This window comes from Oncorhynchus keta, chromosome 1 (assembly GCF_023373465.1).
Source record: "Oncorhynchus keta strain PuntledgeMale-10-30-2019 chromosome 1, Oket_V2, whole genome shotgun sequence".
Taxonomy (NCBI): Eukaryota; Metazoa; Chordata; class Actinopteri; order Salmoniformes; family Salmonidae; genus Oncorhynchus; species Oncorhynchus keta.
The window spans coordinates 84,656,815-84,676,677 of NC_068421.1; the positions used below are offsets into that span (position 1 = coordinate 84,656,815).

The 19,863-nt window shown below is 44.8% G+C and overlaps 1 protein-coding gene across 2 annotated transcripts in view; it reads right to left on the bottom strand.

Moving 5' to 3' along the window:
* The window catches only part of LOC118385848 (low-density lipoprotein receptor-related protein 8-like), a 413,768-nt gene that overhangs the window by 201,030 nt on the left and 192,875 nt on the right, over positions 1-19,863 (bottom strand). The gene's annotated exons all lie outside the window — the stretch shown is intronic.

The window sequence follows — 19,863 nt, forward strand, 5'->3', positions numbered from 1 at the left end:
AGAATGACTGTAGTGAAGTGTGAGGATTGCTACGGCCTAGCCCAGTCTGGCTTGGGAAACTAGAGGCTAGTAACCTGTTGTTGATGTACTACTACACCTTGGATGGCCAGACTGGGGGTTCAAATCACTGATGCCCCCATAGTGTCTCATCGTAGGGTCTCATAACACAACAGGAACATAGTGTGGTGAAGCACAAAGTGTAGGAGAATAACTATCAGGCCTACACCTTTCAGCACTCACATCATTAGGAATTTCCAGTGGTGTGAAGTACTTAAGTAAAATTATTTTCATGTACTACTTAAGTAGTTTTTGGAGGGTATCTGTACTTTACATATTTTTGACAACTTTTAATTTTACAACATGACATTCCTAAATAAAATAATGTACTTTTTACTCCACACATTTGACCTGAAACCCAAAAGTACTCGTTACATTTGAAATGCTTAGCAGGACAGCAAAATGGTCTCATTCACGGACTTATCAAGAGAACACGTGGTCATCTCTGCTGCCTCTGATCTGGCGCACTCACTAAACACAAATGTACCTTTTGTAAATGATGTCTGAGTGTTGGAGTGTGCCCCTGCTGTCTGCTTTGCTATCAGGAATTTGAAGGTATCTATACTTTTACCTCAGTATGACAAGTGGGGACTTTTTCAACCACACCTGACATCATCTAAGAGACGTCACAGAGAGACAACACATGAGAGGAACATCATGGGGAAATTCATCAAAGTCTCAAAAGCGTCTTCTGTGTGAAGAAATTAGTCTACATCATCATGGGACACGAGGAGGACGAGATATTTTCCCCGACAGCTATAACAGAAACACCTACATCCCTGCACACACACACACACACACACAGCCTGATACCAGGGCATGTCTCTCGCAGGGAGGCCCCCTCTCTACCTCCATCCCTATACCCTCATATAATTTATGTTACTTTATCTGCCTGCACTGTGTGTGTGTGTGTGTGTGTGTGTGTGTGTGTGTGTGTGTGTGTGTGTGTGTGTGTGTGTGTGTGTGTGTGTGTGTGTGTGTGTGTGTGTGTGTGTGTGTGTGTGTGTGTGTGTGTGTGTGTGTGTGTGAGACAGTAATCTGGGCATTTGTCCACATCTGCCTCAAGGATTTGCTGATTATGACTTATGCATCAAGATCCCCAGGGCCACACGAAGACGTGGCAAACACACACATGCATAAATACACACACGCACATACATACACACACGCACAAACAAACGCCACACACAAAAATGCTAATAATTATGCATACACACATTCCCCCTCGAACGTGGACAGAGCTGCTGACACACAGAGAAACACATATTTCAATCGTGCGCCAGCTGAGACGCGGCATGAGATCGTCATCCATATAGAAGACCTTTACCGCACTGTAAAAGGTGTGAGGCCATGAGCATAATACATACAGTACATCCACAAACGAGAAATGCACGCACGCACACACACACACACACACACACACACACACACACACACACACACACACACACACACACACACACACACACACACACACACACACACACACACACACACACACACACACACACACACACACACACACACACACACAGGCACAGGCACAGGCACAGAGACAGCCCTGTCCCAGCCCAAGCAGAACGGGTGTTATTATTCCTCACGCCTGGTGTGATTTCTATGAATTATCCTATAGAACAGGTCCCTCCCAGGATCACCTGAGAGAAGACAGGAAGCTCTAGGAGTCGGGCGCTCCTCTCGGAGCCACTGACATTCTCCCAATGACACGCTCCAGGGGCCACCATGATTACTGATTGACTCTGCTGACCTGGGATGTTTTCAGAGCCCCCGGAACGCCTCTCAGGGATCCGCCACGTCGCCGTGACAACAAAGCAACAGAGGACCACAAGAAAACAGGTGAAGGTCAGGATCCTCCAAGTTGTTCAATCACCACACTCCATTTACCCCTCACAATGCCTTCTCAGCATCACAGGGAAGGAGACCATGTAATGTATAGCTACATCACTACACTAACAATGAAGGGGAAACCTGGTATGGTGTGATTGCCCTGTCTATGTTAGCCTAGTGCTGCATCTGAAATGGCACCCCATCACGTAAATAATGTTGATTATAGGTGTTGATAAGCTTTGTTGGAGGGCTGAAGCAGGCAATGATGGCCACTTTGCTCAGCTCATCTCATTCTGTTTTAGATTCCACTAATCAGCGTGGGTGATACCTTTTCACCTCCAAACGCCCTGTGACCCACTATCCTTTATTTGTCTCCGGCAGCTCATTTAAGATAAGATGAGGTAGGGCCATTAACAGATGGAAGGATCTGTCCACCATCTTGAGATGTGATGTAAACAAAGGGACTGTTAGGCTTGTGGTGATGGGTTCTAATCTCACCACTGACAGTATCTCAAAGAGCTGGCATACTCTGAACGCATCACAGGCTGGTCCCCATGGCAGGAAGTGGAGGGGAGAGAGACAGGAAATGGATGGTCCCTGGCTGCGTTCTGATCAGTGGGGGAAGAAAGCTTTTCAGAGGAGCGATAGAATTCATAAATCGGATATAAAGAATCGAGGAGGAGGAATTTAAGAGTGTGTTGAGAGCATGTGTGTGTGTGTGTGTGTGTGTGTGTGTGTGTGTGTGTGTGTGTGTGTGTGTGTGTGTGTGTGTGTGTGTGTGTGTGTGTGTGTGTGAGTTATGTTTTCCTTACAAAAAAAGTTTTCCTTAAAAAAAAAATATTCACAGATTACACAATACATTATATAATTTATGCTGCTGCTGCGCAAGTAGCTTGTTGTTGTTATCAGCCAATCACAAGTCATCAAACTGGCAGCAGGCTACAGACAATGAACTCGAGCCTTCGTATGACAAGTTATTAGGAGATAAGACTACATGACCAAAAGTATGTGGACACCTGCTTGTCGAACATCTTATTCCAAAATCATTGGCATTAATATGGATTTGGTCCCCCCTTTGCTGCTATAACAGCCTACACTCTTCTGGGAAGGCTTTCCATAGATTTGGGAAGCTTCTGCGTAAACTTGCTTCCATTCAGCTACAAAGTTTCTCCCTGCAGGCGGTCACTGAGTCCAAGGTGCTAAAGGAGCTCCTTAAACTTGACCTCAAAAAAACATGTTGGTCAGAAGGTTTAGAACCTTTCATCTTTAAGGTTGCTGCCCCTATCATCACCAAGCCTATCTCTGACCTTTTTAACCTGTCTCTCCTTTCTTCTTTAAGGTTGCTGCCCCTATCATCACCAAGCCTATCTCTGACCTTTTTAACCTGTCTCTCCTTTCTTCTTTAAGGTTGCTGCCCCTATCATCACCAAGCCTATCTCTGACCTTTTTAACCTGTCTCTCCTTTCTTCTTTAAGGTTGCTGCCCCTATCATCACCAAGCCTATCTCTGACCTTTTTAACCTGTCTCTCCTTTCTTCTTTAAGGTTGCTGCCCCTATCATCACCAAGCCTATCTCTGACCTTTTTAACCTGTCTCTCCTCTCTGAGGAGGTTCCCATTGCTTGGAAGACAGCCACGGTGCATCCTTTATTTAAAGGGGGAGATCAATCTGATCCTAACTGTTACAGGCCTATTTCTATTTTGCCCTGTTTATCAAAAGTGTTGAAAAACTTGTCAATAATCAACTGACTGGCTTTCTTGATGTCTGTAGTATTCTCTCTGGTATGCAATCTGCTTTCCGCTCAGGTTATGGATGTGTCACTGCAACCTTAAAGGTCCTCAGTGATGTCACCATTGCCCTTGATTCTAAGCAATATTGTGCTGCTATTTTTATGACTTGGCCAAAGCTTTTGATACGGTAGACCATTCCATTCTTGTGGGCCGGATAAGGAGTATTGGTGTCTCTGAGGGGTCTTTGGCCTGGTTTGCTAACTACCTCTCTCAAAGAGCGCAGTGTATAAAGTCAGAAAATCTGATTTCTCAGCCACTGCCTGTCACCAAGGGAGTACCCCAAGGCTCGATTCTAGGCCCCACACTTTTCTCAATTTACATCAACAACATAGCTCAGGCAGTTGGAAGCTCTCTCAACCATTTATATGCAGATGATAGTCTTATACTCAGCTGGTCCCTTCCCGGATTTTGTGTTAAATGCTCTACAACAAAGCTTTCTTAGTGTCCAACAAGCTTTCTCTACCCTTAACTTTGTTCTGAACACCTCCAAAACAAAGGTCACGTGGTTTGGTAAGAAGAATGCCCCTCTCCCCACAGGTGTTATTTCTACCTCTAAGGGTTTAGAGCTTGAGGTAGTCACCTCATACAAGTACTTGGGAGTATGGTTATACGGTGCACTGTCCTTCTCTCAGCACATATCAAAGCTGCAGGCTAAAGTAAAATCTAGACTTGGTTTTCTCTATCGTAATCGCTCCTCTTTCACCCCAGCTGCCAAACTAACCCTGATTCAGATGACCATCCTACCCATGCTAGATTGCGGAGACATAATTTATAGATCGGCAGGTAAGGGTGTTCTCGAGTGGCTAGATGTTCTTTACCATTCAGCCATCAGATTTGCCACCAATGCAACTTATAGGACACATCACTGCACTCTATACTCCTCTGTAAACTGTTCATCTCTGTATACCCGTCGCAAGACCCACTGGTTGATGAATATTTATAAAAACCCTCTTAGGCCTCACACCCCCTATCTGAGATATCTACTGATGCCCTCATCCTCCACATACAACACCCGTTCTGCCAGTCAGATTATATTAAAGGTCCCCAAATCACACACATCCCTGGGTCGCTGCAGCTAGCGACTGGAACGAGCTGCAACAAACATTCAAACTGGACAGTTTTATCTCAATCTCTTCATTCAAAGACTCAATCATGGACACTCTTACTGACAGTTGTGGCTGCTTTATGTGATGTATTGTTGTCTCTAGTTGTGGCTGCTTTGTGTCATGTATTGTTGTCTCTAGTTGTGGCTGCTTTGTGTGATGTATTGTTGTCTCTAGTTGTGGCTGCTTTGTGTGATGTATTGTTGTCTCTAGTTGTGGCTGCTTTGTGTGATGTATTGTTGTCTCTAGTTGTGGCTGCTTTGTGTGATGTATTGTTGTCTCTAGTTGTGGCTGCTTTGTGTGATGTATTGTTGTCTCTAGTTGTGGCTGCTTTGTGTGATGTATTGTTGTCTCTAGTTGTGGCTGCTTTGTGTGATGTATTGTTGTCTCTAGTTGTGGCTGCTTTGTGTGATGTATTGTTGTCTCTAGTTGTGGCTGCTTTGTGTCATGTATTGTTGTCTCTAGTTGTGGCTGCTTTGTGTGATGTATTGTTGTCTCTAGTTGTGGCTGCTTTGTGTGATGTATTGTTGTCTCTAGTTGTGGCTGCTTTGTGTGATGTATTGTTGTCTCTAGTTGTGGCTGCTTTGTGTGATGTACTGTTGTTGTTATGTTGTGTTGCTACCATGCTGTGTTGTCATGTGTTGCTGCCTTGCTATGTCTCTCTTTATGTAGTGCTGTCTCTCTTGTTGTGATGTGTGTTTTGTCCTATATTTATATTGTTTTTAATTTAAATTTTGAATCCCAGCCCCCGTCCCCACAGGAGGCCTTTTGCCTTTTGGTAGGCCGTCATTGTAAATAAGAATTTGTTCTTAACTGACTTGCGTTTCCACTGCGCGTTTCCACTGCTCCAGTGTCCAATTGGGGCGAGCTTTACATCACAGCCGCCATTGAGCCGTTGTTGCTTCTAGAAGTTTCCACTTCACAACAACAGCACTTTGACCAACTGACTTGTTGGAAAGGTGACATTCTATGACTGTGCCTCATTGAAAGTCACTGAGCTCTTCTGTAAGGCCATTCTACTGTCAATGTTTGTCTATGGAGATTGCATGGCTGTGTGCTTGATACAGCAATGGGTGTGGCTGAAATAGCCGAATCCACTCATTTGAAAGGGTGTCCACATACTGTTGTATATATAGTGTATCTAGGCTAATAAATGAAATATGTAATTAAAATTATATAACTAAAAGTTAAATGAGAAGGACAGGCTACAACACCAACACCACAACAGCTGCTATGAATGGACTGAGAGAAACCGCACAGTTAAAGTTTTGCAGTCTCAATTAGCCTAGCTAACTAGCTTATTTTTCTTAACATTAACAATCCCAATTTTAACGCTTAAACGTTCACACCCCTAGTGCGTGTGTGCGTGTGTGTGTGTGTGTGTGTGTGTGTGTGTGTGTGTGTGTGTGTGTGTGTGTGTGTGTGTGTGTGTGTGTGTGTGTGTGTGTATGTGTGAAATTCAATACTTTGACTTTTTCCTTGCTAACACTTTTTCCCTGCTAAAACTTTTTCCTTGCTAACACTTTGTCCTTGCTAACACTTTTTCCTTGCTAACACTTAGCGACTCTTCATGTTGGCAAAGAATGTTGTGAGTCTTGTTTCCCGATGCTGGGAATTCCCATTACCACTTGATACAGTTAAACCAGGTTAATAAAGTTCTGAGAACAGCCTGTCTTACCATCTCTCACACTGTGAGTTCGTACACATCCACAGTACACATCACCTTCGCTGCTCCATCTGCACAGACATCTACACTGAGCCTGTGTCTCTCAGCTGCCAGCACACCAAGAGATTCCCACAGAGGAGACTTAAGGCTGGTCACACAGTGGACAATATGAAAATGCAGCAGGGAAGAGGGGGCAGAGGCACACTAGCCGGTCCTGGGAGCAAACTTCCAGATCAGCACACTGATGGGGAACATGGAAGACCAGCTGAAACTGGATGATTGAAATGGTCAGAGAGAGTCAGACCAGCGAAGAAGATGAGGGAGAGAGGAGGACTGGCCGGTCAAAGAAGCTTCCGGACTTCCAAACTTCCAACAGACTGATAAGGAACATGGAGGATCAGCTGAGGCTGGATGAGCCACCAATAGCATGGAAGGAAGAAAAGTGAGGAGAAAATAGAAGTATGACTGGAAGAAAAGGCAGAGAAAATGTGTGCCGTGAAAACAGTGAAATTCTGAAGCTGTTCTGTGAGACTGGCAGACAGCTGATCTGTCTGGTCTGTAAGGAGGGCAGACACCACAGAGGACACACATTTAAACCTGCGAGAGAGGCTCAAGAAGATCTGAAGACAAAGGTAGAGTCAGCTTTACTTGGGATCAAGTGTAACATTGAAGATGCTAACACCTTATGTGAGAAGCCAAAAATTGAAATATCTGAAGCAAAGACGATCACTGGTCAACTGAAAGCCGGCTTCGGGGCCCGTTTTGGGGAGTTCGGGAGGAGTCGAGAGTGAAAGAGCTAGAGGCCATCAAATATGTGGAAACACAGGGTGACATGGAGGGGAAATTGAAGAACCTTACACTGAGGCGAGAGCACAAGCAGCCTCTCTGCAGACTGGGCTGGATATGGCTGAGCCTGGGGAATTCCTGCTGTGGTGGATGGAGACGGGCCAGAAGATTCATCAGGATAGGCACCCTGAAATGTGCAGCGTGCAGAAAAATTGTCTGCCTGAGAAAGGTGAAGATATCATGCAGCGTTTCATTGACTTGAAGGCCATGGAAGAGATCCTCAAAACCAAAAGGCAATCAATTTTTTGCTGATTACTGCATACCACAATGCTCCATAGACATCAAGAAAGCAGTGCCACTAAAGCTTGGTATCATTTCAATAGTTCAATGTTCAAGTTTCTATGCTTCCTGGTCATACCAGTTCTCATGTTTTTAGAGGATTGTGGGTAATTCAGAATGTTTAGATGTTATGATACTTTTACACAATGTTGCATGCATCTTTGAAGAAAGACAAGTACATTTTAAATGAGTATTAAGCAGTTTGTGATATGAGGGGTAATGGATCATGATGAACATATATCAAAACCGTCAGGCAAATTGAAGTTCAATAATGAGAAAACCCATTACTACCACCGACAAGGTTGTGTGCACCAGGATAGAGGCTAATTCAGAGCTCTACCACCAGTTACTGCCAGAGGAATGAGCACTGTGCTTAACAATGCCTGCTAAGGTGAGTTAAAATGACAAATTGTCAAAGATATAAAACACTGTTAAACATTAAGAAACTCCTACTGAAAATGACTAATCATAACTACTTACTTGACTTTTTTTATGAAGGTTAATCATTAAAGTAGAGGGGGGGGTCTATGGCTTAAGAGGGTGTGCCTGATGCTGAATGGGCATGAACAAAGAAGACATCTCTAACTGTCCCCTAAGTGGGATAACAAATTGATCAACTTTCGCATGTTTCTTCCAATCACAGTGTTAGAGCTGAATCTGAACTTTTCTAATCTGTAAATACAAGCATTTTTCGGCATAAACCTCCATCAGGATGGGCCGTCACATTTACTATTCTGGTATCCTTAGTTTAATTCATAAAAAATAAAAAATGCATGACTTGTTACTCAATTTGCCCGGCTGTCATTGGAAATAAGAATTTGTTCATAACTGAATATCCTGGTTAAATCAAGCTTCAATAAATCAACCAATTCTATTTATTCTACATGCCACAACAATCTCGAATTTGAGATTCAATACATCAATGCCACCACTATAGTTTCTGATAAGGTGTCAATCACATTGTCACTACCAATACTGAATCATATTTCATAATTGTCATTTGTATCATGATCCCTGTCAGTACTGAGACAAACAAAGTGTGACAATGATCTGCCATGACCTTTGACCCCATTAAAACTGAACCTCCTACATTACAGTTGATTATGTATCATCACATGTAAGGGTGAAGAAATAAAACCATCATCACTTGCTAATTCTATTCTTTAGATCTCAGCGTTTCTAAATTGGCTTGCTTTCTCCCAGGACCATTTAATATGAGTGCAGAGGGTTAACTGAAAAGAGTGAGAGAGAGAGAGAGAGAGAGAGAGAGAGAGAGTGTGTGTGTGTGTGTGTGTGTGTGTGTGTGTGTGTGTGTGTAACGGTTTTGACTTGAGGTTATTATTTATAGGGGTGCCAGGTAGGTTGTGCCTACCAGAGAAAACATTGGTTTCTCCTTTTAGTTTGGGTGGGAATGAGTCCCATCTGGTCCGTCAAGTCTACACCAATACAAAGGACGTATGTAAAAGTCAGGATGGAAATAAACTTTTCATAAACCCTTAAAACATTGAAAAGAACTTCACAAACAACTATATTATGTTGCGTGGGTTGTATTAGCAACAACAATGATTACACACACACATATAATAATATCACAATGAGTTCTGGTTCCTCCAGAAATGTCCTGTACCTCGGGCCTAAAAAGAGTCCTGCCCGGTAAAGGAGTTCAGTGAACTCAAGTGACTTTTGTCACGCGATGTTTGTCCGTTCATTCCGTGTAGCGTAAACCCAGTATTAAACATACAATCAATATAACAATTACTTTACCACAGAACTTTAAAGCGGATCAACTCTTAATTAAGTCCTCAACTACCACTAACTACACAAATCACAGTATACATCACATCCAAACAAATGAAATACCGTATACAAAAAGGTGGTGGTCAGTCAGACAATCCAATCCGCCAATAGATCTCCAGCGGAGAAAGGCCACGAAGAACGGAGAGGTGTAGTCCAGGGACGCGATGAGTGGATCCGATCCTGGGTAAACTCTCTTAGGCTACAAAACACACGTTTAACGGTAACAAAACAAACGGAATAGAGAAGCTTCGGAACTGAGGGTTGAACACATCCTCATGCACGTCTCCATCACAACCCCCCTTTCGTGCAGCTGATGCTGGCTATTTAATTGGGAATTAAAGGGAAAGCGCCCTATTGGAAGGAGCTGCACTGAGACGGTTCAGAAAAATTCAGGGCCGTCACACACCCCCTCCCCTGGAAAAAGCCGACCATTGCCCTGGAAGGCACATCTTGGTCGTGGAAACCGAGAAAGGTCTCCTCATCACTTTCCTCTACAAAAATATTCATTACTTTTTGGAGCTCACGCTCCTCAGCTGAGGAGTCACAGGCCTTAAGGTGCGAGACTTCTGGGTCTGGGAATCCGAGAAAAGTATCCTCACTATCCTCTTCAAAGATATCCAGGACCTTGCGGCGCTCAATCGCCTCAATTCCTCAGCCGAGGGTAACAGGCCTTAAGGCGTGAGACATGGACGATGCGCATATCTTCACCTGTGTCCTCTTTCACCACTCGGTAGTTCAAAGGGCCCATCTGCTCCACAATCCTATATGGTCCTTGCCATTTAGGAGCGAGCTTGGCCGAGAAGAATTGTTCAGCTTTCGAGTAAGGATGAGAGCGAAGCCACACCCGATCACGAAGCTGGAACTGCATGTCTCGTCTGTTCTTATCATAATTTCTCTTCTGCTTGAGTCGAGCCTGGATCATGTTCTTTGAGACAAGAGCTCTCAAGTCATGGAGATGGCCTACCTGGTCATAGCAAGCAGCGTCTGGAGTAAGCTGCTGGGGCTGTAGCACCATATCCAAGGGTCCTCGGAGAGGACGACTTAGGTTCAGCTCTGCAGGTGTGACTCCAGTGGACTCTTGCACAGCAGAATTCAGGGCAAATCGAAACTCGTGAAGGTGCTTGTCCCAGTGTTTGTGCTGGGTCCCTACATAGGAAGCAATCATTGTCTTCAAGGTTCGATTTACTCTCTCAGTGAGATTGGTCTGTGGGTGATAGGCCGTGGTCAACTTCTGCCTCAGGTTCCATCTTTGGCAGGTCTCCTCAAAGAGATCAGAGACAAATTGGGAACCTCGATCAGACAGGATGTAATCAGGCACTCCCCAGCGAGTCAGGATCTCTTTCGTAAGGATGTTAGAGACGGTCCTTGCTGTGGCCTGACGCAGGGAAAAGAGTTCCACCCACTTTGAATAGTAATCAACAAAAACAAGTATGTACACATTCTGATTGGAGCTTCTAGGAAATGGACCCATCAAATCCACTCCTAACATTTCCCAAGGTCGGGTAACCACCGTTTGCTGCAACTTGCCAGCAGGCTTTCTACCTTCTGGTTTGTACATTTGACAAACCTGACAGTTTTGGATGTGTGACTTCACATCCATGCTCAGATGTGGCCAGTACAGTAACGCTTGCAACCGCTTGTAGGTTTTGAACCTGCCCAAATGACCAGCTAATGGGTCTTCATGGAAATGTTGAAGCAGTTGTAGGCGTAGAGTGTCCGGTATGTACATTTGGTAGAGTGTTCTGTGAGGTAGTTGTACGACTCGGTAGACTTTATCTTCAATGATGGTCAGCTTTGTGGTAGGATTGACCATCTTTTCTCCATCTTCCAGGATAGTCTGGTACAAAGCCTGTACTTCTGGATCATCCTGTTGAGCTTTCCATATGGCCTCATCAGAGATGGGAAAGTCCGTTTTGGGCGAGTCTCGACTGCTTGACAGGACAGTAGCACATGTAAGATCAGGGCCACCGTTATCACAAGTAGGAGCTCTGGACAAGGCATCTGGAACAGTGTTGTATTTTCCTTTCCTGTATTCCACTGCAAATGTGAACTCTTGCAACCGTAGAGCCCATCTTATGAGTCTGGTGCTTGGTTTGTTGGTCTTGAACACCCACACAAGGGAGGAATGGTCAGTGACCACAGTGAAGTGTCTTCCCTCCAAGTAGTACCTCCACTTTTCCAAAGCCCAGACCACTGCAAGGCACTCTTGCTCTGTTGTGGAGTAGTTCCGTTCTGCTCCATTCAATGTCCGACTGGCGAACGCTAGCACTTCTTCAGTGCCAAGTCCAGTCTGTTGGACTAGGACAGCACCAAGTCCAACATCACTTGCATCAGTGTAAACAACAAAAGGGCAATCAAAGTTGGGATGACCTAAAATGGGAGGTGTGACGAGATGTCGTTTCAGGGTTTCAAAGGAAGTCTGGCACTCTGCCGTCCATTGGAATTTCGCTCCTTTTCGCTTCATCGCGTTGAGGGGTTCTGCCACCTGGGAGAAGTTCGACACAAACCGATGGTACCATCCAGCCATACCAAGGAACCGTTGAAGGGCCTTGAGTGTGGTTGGCACAGGGAAGTCTTGTACAGCCTTTGTCTTTTCAGGATCCACATGAATGCCGTCGAAAGACACAATATGGCCAAGGAACTTCAGGGAGGTTTGGCAGAAGTTGCTCTTCTTCATATTTAAGGTCAGACCAGCTTCTCTTAGCTTGTCCAACACTGCTTGAAGATCTTGAAAGTGTCTTTCTCTGTTCTGAGAGTAGATAATTATATCGTCCAGGTAGACGAAACAGATCTTCCCTTTGAGCTCACCTAACGCAATCTCCATGAGTCTTTGGAAAGTGGCAGGGGCATTCTTTAATCCAAAGGGCATCACCTTAAAGGAAAACAAGCCCTCGGCACAGACAAACGCAGTCTTGTCCTTGCTTTCCTGGTCCATCTCAACCTGCCAATAACCACTATTGAGGTCAAGGGTAGTGAACACAACAGCGCCAGACAATGACTCCAGGATCTCATGGATGGTGGGAAGAGGATAGGCATCAGTCTGGGAAACATTGTTGGTCTTCCTATAGTCCACACAAAATCTAAGACCACCAGTCTTTTTTGGGATGAGGACAACAGGAGCAGCCCAGGGAGAGGAGGAACGTTCTATTATATCTTGGGTTAACATATCATTTAAGAGTCCCTTTTGGATGATTAGCTTCGCTGGGGACAAACGATATGGCTTTTGCTTGATTGGCATTTCCTGTGTTAGGAATATTTTGTGCTTCAGGAGCCTGGTGCGTCCCAGCTTTGAAGTACATACATCAGCATTATTCTGCAGCTGTTCCAACAGCCTTAACTCCTCTGGCTGTTCCAGCTGAGCTCTTCTCACAGCCTGTAAAAGGAGATCGTCAGAAGGATTATCGAGGGTTAGTGGTACCGGAGCAATGGCAGAGAAGACTGCCACATTTGAACCCCAATCATGTAACTTCATAGCTTCTGATTGGAAGAAATGTTTCTCGCTCGGATTGTATGGAAACCAGTAGCAATTGTGTGCGATATCAATCTGGACACCACTGAAGTACATGAAATCAATTCCCAACACGACAGGAAAAGCAAGGTTCCTGGTTTGTAGAATAACAGAAGGAATCATATAGGAGCGGTTACACAGGCGGAACTCTACCTCACTCCATCCAAGTGATCGTCTAGCCTCACCATCAGCCAGATAGAGTGGACCTTCTGTCCACGGCTTCAAGGTGTATTGTGGACCGTTAACCTCCTTCCACAGTTTCTCATTGAGCAGTGTGTAGGATGACCCGGTATCCAAGATGGCTCTTCCTGTCCATGGGCCTATGGACAGGGGTAACACCAGTTGGTGCGGTATTAACTGAAAGGAAGGGGATGTCGATGGGGGGCATAGGCAGTGACTCTTGGGGTTTCAGCTCTGGTTAAAGCACCCAGAGAAGGATGGTCATTGCTGCGAAGACAGTTAGGTGTGTTGGCCTGTTGTGATTTGTGGTTTCTGGAAGGGTTTACTTGATACGGTCTTGGACATGTAGCTGAAGAATGTCCCTTTTGGCTACATCTCCAACAAAACATGAGAGGGGTCTTGGCTGGAGACTCTGGCTGTTGTTGATGGTCTGTCTTGGGTAACTGTTTGGGTGTCTGTTTCTTTCTCTGGTCATATTGCTGTTGGCATTCTCTGTCCTTCTCAAACTGCTGTCCCAAGCGAACCAGTCCATCGACAGTGGTGACTCGTTCTCGGAGTTGACTGGCTAGTAGTGGGTTGATGTTCTTCAAGATCAATTTAATGACCTCTTCCTCCTCAATGCCAGGTTTCCACCTTCTGCACAGGGAGTGGTAACCGTATGCAAAGTCACGGATACTCTCTTTCTCTCCTTGTACTCGATTTCTGACTCTGTCTGCCAATTCATCTGTGTAGTCCTCAGATAGAAATGCAGAGGAAAACTTGGCCTCAAAGTCAGCCCAGGAGGTAGTGGTGAGACGTGCCACATCCCACCAGTCTCGAGCTGTTCCATGCAACACATTCCTCAATGTGGCAAGGAGTTCTTCGTCAGCCAGGGGATTGAGGGCAAGAAAGTCACGACATCTTTCTAGATACATTAGCGGATCAGAACTGTCATCTTTTTTCCCAAAGGTGGGAAATTGCAATTTAATGGGCATCGCCCCCAGATGAAGTCTACTCAAATCACCATGAACAAACGAGCTAGGAGGGATTGAGGAAGTAGAGGGGAGTGCATTATCGGACAATGAAAATGAACACCAGGATGCATGGTGGATTGCATCCTGCAAGGGGTGGCTGCAGCATGGCCTGGTCTTGGCTGTTCAGAGGTGCCAGCTTGGCCCTCAGTGGTCTGAACTGAAGTGGACACCAGGGAAACTCTGTGTAAGGAGTTGTGCCTAATGGAGGCCATGTCCACAGACACGTCATCCAACATTTTAACACAATTAGAGAGCTCTGTCTGCAAGTGGTCTACAGTGTTAACCATGGGAGAAAAACAGAATTAACGTCCTTGAGGACCTCAGTGTGGTGATGTTGCAGGCGCCATTGGAGAGTGGCAGTGAGTTGGTTTCGTTGGTAGTCAAACTGCCTGTCCATGGCACCAGTCATTTCCCGTCGTCCACTCTCACTGAGCTCTGTCAGCGTGTGGGTTAGAGTGCTCAGTGAGTTTCTGAATTCCATGGCACTCTGTTGTTGCTCTTCCCTCAGACATTTGAATTTATGGTGGATAAGAGTTTGGAGATGTTGTTGAGTCTGACGAATATCAAGGATGTCACCTTGAAGTTGTAAGACTACAACCTCTGGAGATAAACCAGACAATGGAGGAAGGTTGGGTGTCAGAGGGAGGACTAGCTCAGTACTTCCACACAGATCCATGTCAATAAGTGAGTAACTGGTTAGACCTCCTGTGGCCTGTGGCTCAGGCCGAGCATTCAGATTCCCAGGGCTCTGGCCCAAATCAACTCCATTATCTCCATTCACATTATGATTTGTATTGTCAGCTTGATGGTCAGAATGGCAGTGTGTATTCCCATTGACAGGTATGACATGGATGAGCACATTATCTTGGGGTGAATCCATTGTTTTAATTCCACACAAAATATTTGCTTTGGTTAGTTCTCAATGTTGAGCTGTCCCATCTGGGGTGCCATTTTTTATGTAACGGTTTTGACTTGAGGTTATTATTTATAGGGGTGCCAGGTAGGTTGTGCCTACCAGAGAAAACATTGGTTTCTCCTTTTAGTTTGGGTGGGAATGAGTCCCATCTGGTCCGTCAAGTCTACACCAATACAAAGGACGTATGTAAAAGTCAGGATGGAAATAAACTTTTCATCAACCCTTAAAACATTGAAAAGAACTTCACAAACAACTATATTATGTTGCGTGGGTTGTATTAGCAACAACAATGATTACACACACACATATAATAATATCACAATGAGTTCTGGTTCCTCCAGAAATGTCCTGTACCTCGGGCCTAAAAAGAGTCCTGCCCGGTAAAGGAGTTCAGTGAACTCAAGTGACTTTTGTCACGCGATGTTTGTCCGTTCATTCCGTGTAGCGTAAACCCAGTATTAAACATACAATCAATATAACAATTACTTTACCACAGAACTTTAAAGCGGATCAACTCTTAATTAAGTCCTCAACTACCACTAACTACACAAATCACAGTATACATCACATCCAAACAAATGAAATACCGTATACAAAAAGGTGGTGGTCAGTCAGACAATCCAATCCGCCAATAGATCTCCAGCGGAGAAAGGCCACGAAGAACGGAGAGGTGTAGTCCAGGGACGCGAAGAGTGGATCCGATCCTGGGTAAACTCTCTTAGGCTACAAAACACACGTTTAACGGTAACAAAACAAACGGAATAGAGAAGCTTCGGAACTGAGGGTTGAACACATCCTCATGCACGTCTCCATCACAACCCCCCTTTCGTGCAGCTGATGCTGGCTATTTAATTGGGAATTAAAGGGAAAGCGCCCTATTGGAAGGAGCTGCACTGAGACGGTTCAGAAAAATTCAGGGCCGTCACAGTGTGTGTGTGTGTGTGTGTGTGTGTGTGTGTTGTTTGTGAGTGGCACTTAGTTCAATGTTAAATTTGGTCCAAGGTTAAACCGGTTCTCAGGTCGACAACAAAGAAAAATAAGACAAAAATAAGACAAACACAGATAATCTGCACAGAATCCACACATAGCCTACACTGTGTCTCTCAGCTGTCAAGCACATATTCTGCAAGACATGCCTCCAACAAAGTCTGAATGCTGGACCCCCAACACGGCAATGAGTGCAGAACTCCAGTCACAGACAGAAACTTCCAGACCAACAGACTGGCAGACTAGCTGAGAATGGAGGAACATAGTGTGACAAGAGTGAGGAAAACAGGAGTAACGTGGAGAAACTCCTCTTCTGTGAGATGGACAATAAGATCATCTGTTTGACTTGTGAGGAAGGAAGAAACCACAGAGGACACATCTGTGAGAGAGGCTAAAGACAATCTAAAGACAAGGTAACTTTAGCTTTACATCAGAGTAAGCATAAGATCAACCATGTAGAAAACAGAAGTGAGAGGCAACAACATCAACTCTCTGAAACAAGGGAGAAATCAGATGAGCTGGGATCAGAAGAGAGAAGAGTATCAGATGAGCTGGGATCAGAAGAGAGAAGAGTATCAGATGAGCTGGGATCAGAAGAGAGAAGAGTATCAGATGAGCTGGGATCAGAAGAGAGAAGAGAATCAGATGAGCTGGGATCAGAAGAGAGAAGAGTATCAGATGAGCTGGGATCAGAAGAGAGAAGAGTATCAGATGAGCTGGGATCAGAAGAGAGAAGAGTATCAGATGAGCTGGGATCAGAAGAGAGAAGAGAATCAGATGAGCTGGGATCAGAAGAGAGAAGAGTATCAGATGAGCTGGGATCAGAAGAGAGAAGAGTATCAGATGAGCTGGGATCAGAAGAGAGAAGAGTATCAGATGAGCTGGGATCAGAAGAGAGAAGAGTATCAGATGAGCTGGGATCAGAAGAGAGAAGAGAATCAGATGAGCTGGGATCAGAAGAGAGAAGAGAATCAGATGAGCTGGGATCAGAAGAGAGAAGAGTATCAGATGAGCTGGGATCAGAAGAGAGAAGAGTATCAGATGAGCTGGGATCAGAAGAGAGAAGAGTATCAGATGAGCTGGGATCAGAAGAGAGAAGAGAATCAGATGAGCTGGGATCAGAAGAGAGAAGAGAAGGCCATACGATACGTAGATAAGAAGTCCAATGTGGTAGGAAAAGAGCAGAACCAACAGAACCTTTCCCTAATGAAGAATCAACTGGTCGAGGAGGAGGAGGAGGGAGCGCGATCGGCCTTTCTATAGGACATGACTGAGCCCTAGGACTTCCTGGTGTGGTGGAAGGAGATAGGGACATTCGAATGTAACGATTGAAGTGGAAGAATCTGGCCCTGAAGGAGCAACAGAGTGCTGGGTTTTTCCACTTGGCAGGACATGGAACAGAGCCTCTAAGACACCCTATCACTCATGTCAGCACACATTACAATAATCTCTTGGATAAATTCAAAGACATATTTTTGGTGTGTACAATGGATTGTGCAGGTATAAACTAGTTATATTTTGTCAACATTAGGACTGTAACGGTTCACCAAACCCACAGTTTGGTCACGATTCGTTTTGGTACAGCAGGAAAATTAAATGCCCTTTACAATGTACCACATTCACAATGTTCCCTGCATTGCCTGTTGTGACCAGATTGTTACAGTATGTTGGGCCTCTCAAGTTTCCACTCTGATGCTGATGCAGTGAAGTCGTAAATACCAATTGGATGCATCCATGTGATTGGAACACTTTGAGAAACACTGATTGGTTAATGGCCAACAAGCCGTGTCTACCATAAACTACCAGTTTATGGGCTGTTCAAGTGGAATTTTCCCAGTTGTGTGTGGTAAATTCCCACTTCCCACCTGGTTTCAAACACACCATGACATTGCCTCCTCCAGTGGCAGATGCTGTATTACCGTACACCTCCCACTCTGGGTAATGTGATGGGCTGTTAGCGCAACACGGGGTGCACTGGCCCAGTGACTGGCTTCCTATAGAGCAGGTACTAGCTGTTTACTGAAATGGGTGGAAGAGGGAAGTTCACAATGTGGCTCGAGCACTTTGACGAGGTGCTGAAACCACTACTGAAACCCGCTAATCTCAACCCACGAGAATGGGAGCATACCTGCGGCTATAAATCAAAGACTGTAAAAACAAATAAACATAGCCTACTTATCGCTATTGTAATTTCTTGGGCCCGGTCAAAATCAGCTGCCAATGGCTGCTAGAATGCAGAGCGGAGACGATGTTGTGTTTTTTTTGCATTTCCGTCTTCGATATACTAGGGTGATGTCGGTGTAAATGTGTCAACATATTTGAGGTGTTGGCAGCTGCATAGGCTGTTCTCGTTGACCGTGGCGACATACTGTTAACCTTTTATCCACAACTCTCTGTCCATCGCCATTGTAATCTACTGGGAAGCCAAAATGTTCCCAAACTGGAGATTTAAACTATGATGGAGAATGCTCCTGGTTTATCGACCCCACCATTCGCCATGGTACAAAACTAGTTCCCGGGCTGCGCCTCGCAAAATGACCGTTTGAAATGCTCTAGTTACGATTAGAATTATGATAACAACGTGTAAACGTGTACGAATATGTGTACGTTACACCCCTAGTCAACACGACATTCTCTAAACTGCAATGCAAGACTGTAGCGTTTTAGCCACTATAGTGTTTTATACACCTGTACTTGTGTGTATGAATGAGAGAGGTAGGGGGGTAGAAAAGTGGCACAGTGTTAAAGATGAAAGACCTGTCTAGATCCTGAATGATGAGAGGAAGAAAGAATGGTGGTAAAAGCTACGAAAACTCAACCGAGTGTGGCTAAAAGCACCGGCTCCTGTCCTCTACATAGGAGCTGACAGTCCAGGTTGATGTATAGAGGGCATATGGATGCACTACAAAGGGCCTGCCAGAGATGTGAGGGATCCTATACAGACCAGACGCCTGCAGAAAGACAGAGATTAGCAAACATCCCTCAGCCTGGAGCAGGATTCAGCCAGCCACACTTAAAAGCAACCTTCAGCTCCCATGATGTTTTTTAACAGCCCAACTGTTTGTAATGGCTGGAATGGAATCAATGGAATGGAGTCGAACCACTTGTTTCCATGTTTGATTCGTTTGGTACCGTTCCATTGATTCCGTTCCAGCCATTACAATGAGCCCGTCCTCCTATAGCTCCTCCCACCAGCCTCCTCTGGCCCCTAGCCTTTGCTATCTGAGTGTGTTTAGAGTACCAGTTCAAATCTATCTGTACAAGAAATATGGGACAGAGAGAAAAACACCCAACTCTCAAATAAGACATGCGAAGAGGGTTTTATAGCAATATCTACGAGAAGCTCACCTCCCTCCCACATTTTAGGAAAATAAACCCATCATGAAAAGAAAATAAAACCGGAAAACAGCACAAACACATCAGGCGACAGTCAGACAGATTTATCTGTGAGCCTGGTGTGTATTTCAGAGGCCTAGATAACAGGAAGGAATATGAAGGGAAGAAGGTGAGGCGCTTTGAGAGAGCCAAGCTAACGCTAGCTCGGCAGCACTACAGCGTTCTACAACTGCTTCACAAAGGTTAAGCTCTTTCCCCTGTGCCTGTGTGTGCTCATTCTTAGAAACCAGACATTGATGCAGCCGTACACTTCTCTCTCTCTCTCTTTCCTTTCTTTCTTTTTCTTTTTTCTTGTTGTTTAAGACTTGAGGATTTTTAGTGTTTTTGCTAAGCAATCTTTCTAAGGAAAGAATATACAGGGTGTGGATGGGAGAGAGGGTGTGTGGAGTGTCTAGGGTCGCAAATGGAGGGTATATTACTGGAAACTTTCAAAGTTAACCAGCAAACTACCCCATTCTTAGTGGGCTACTTCTTATTATCA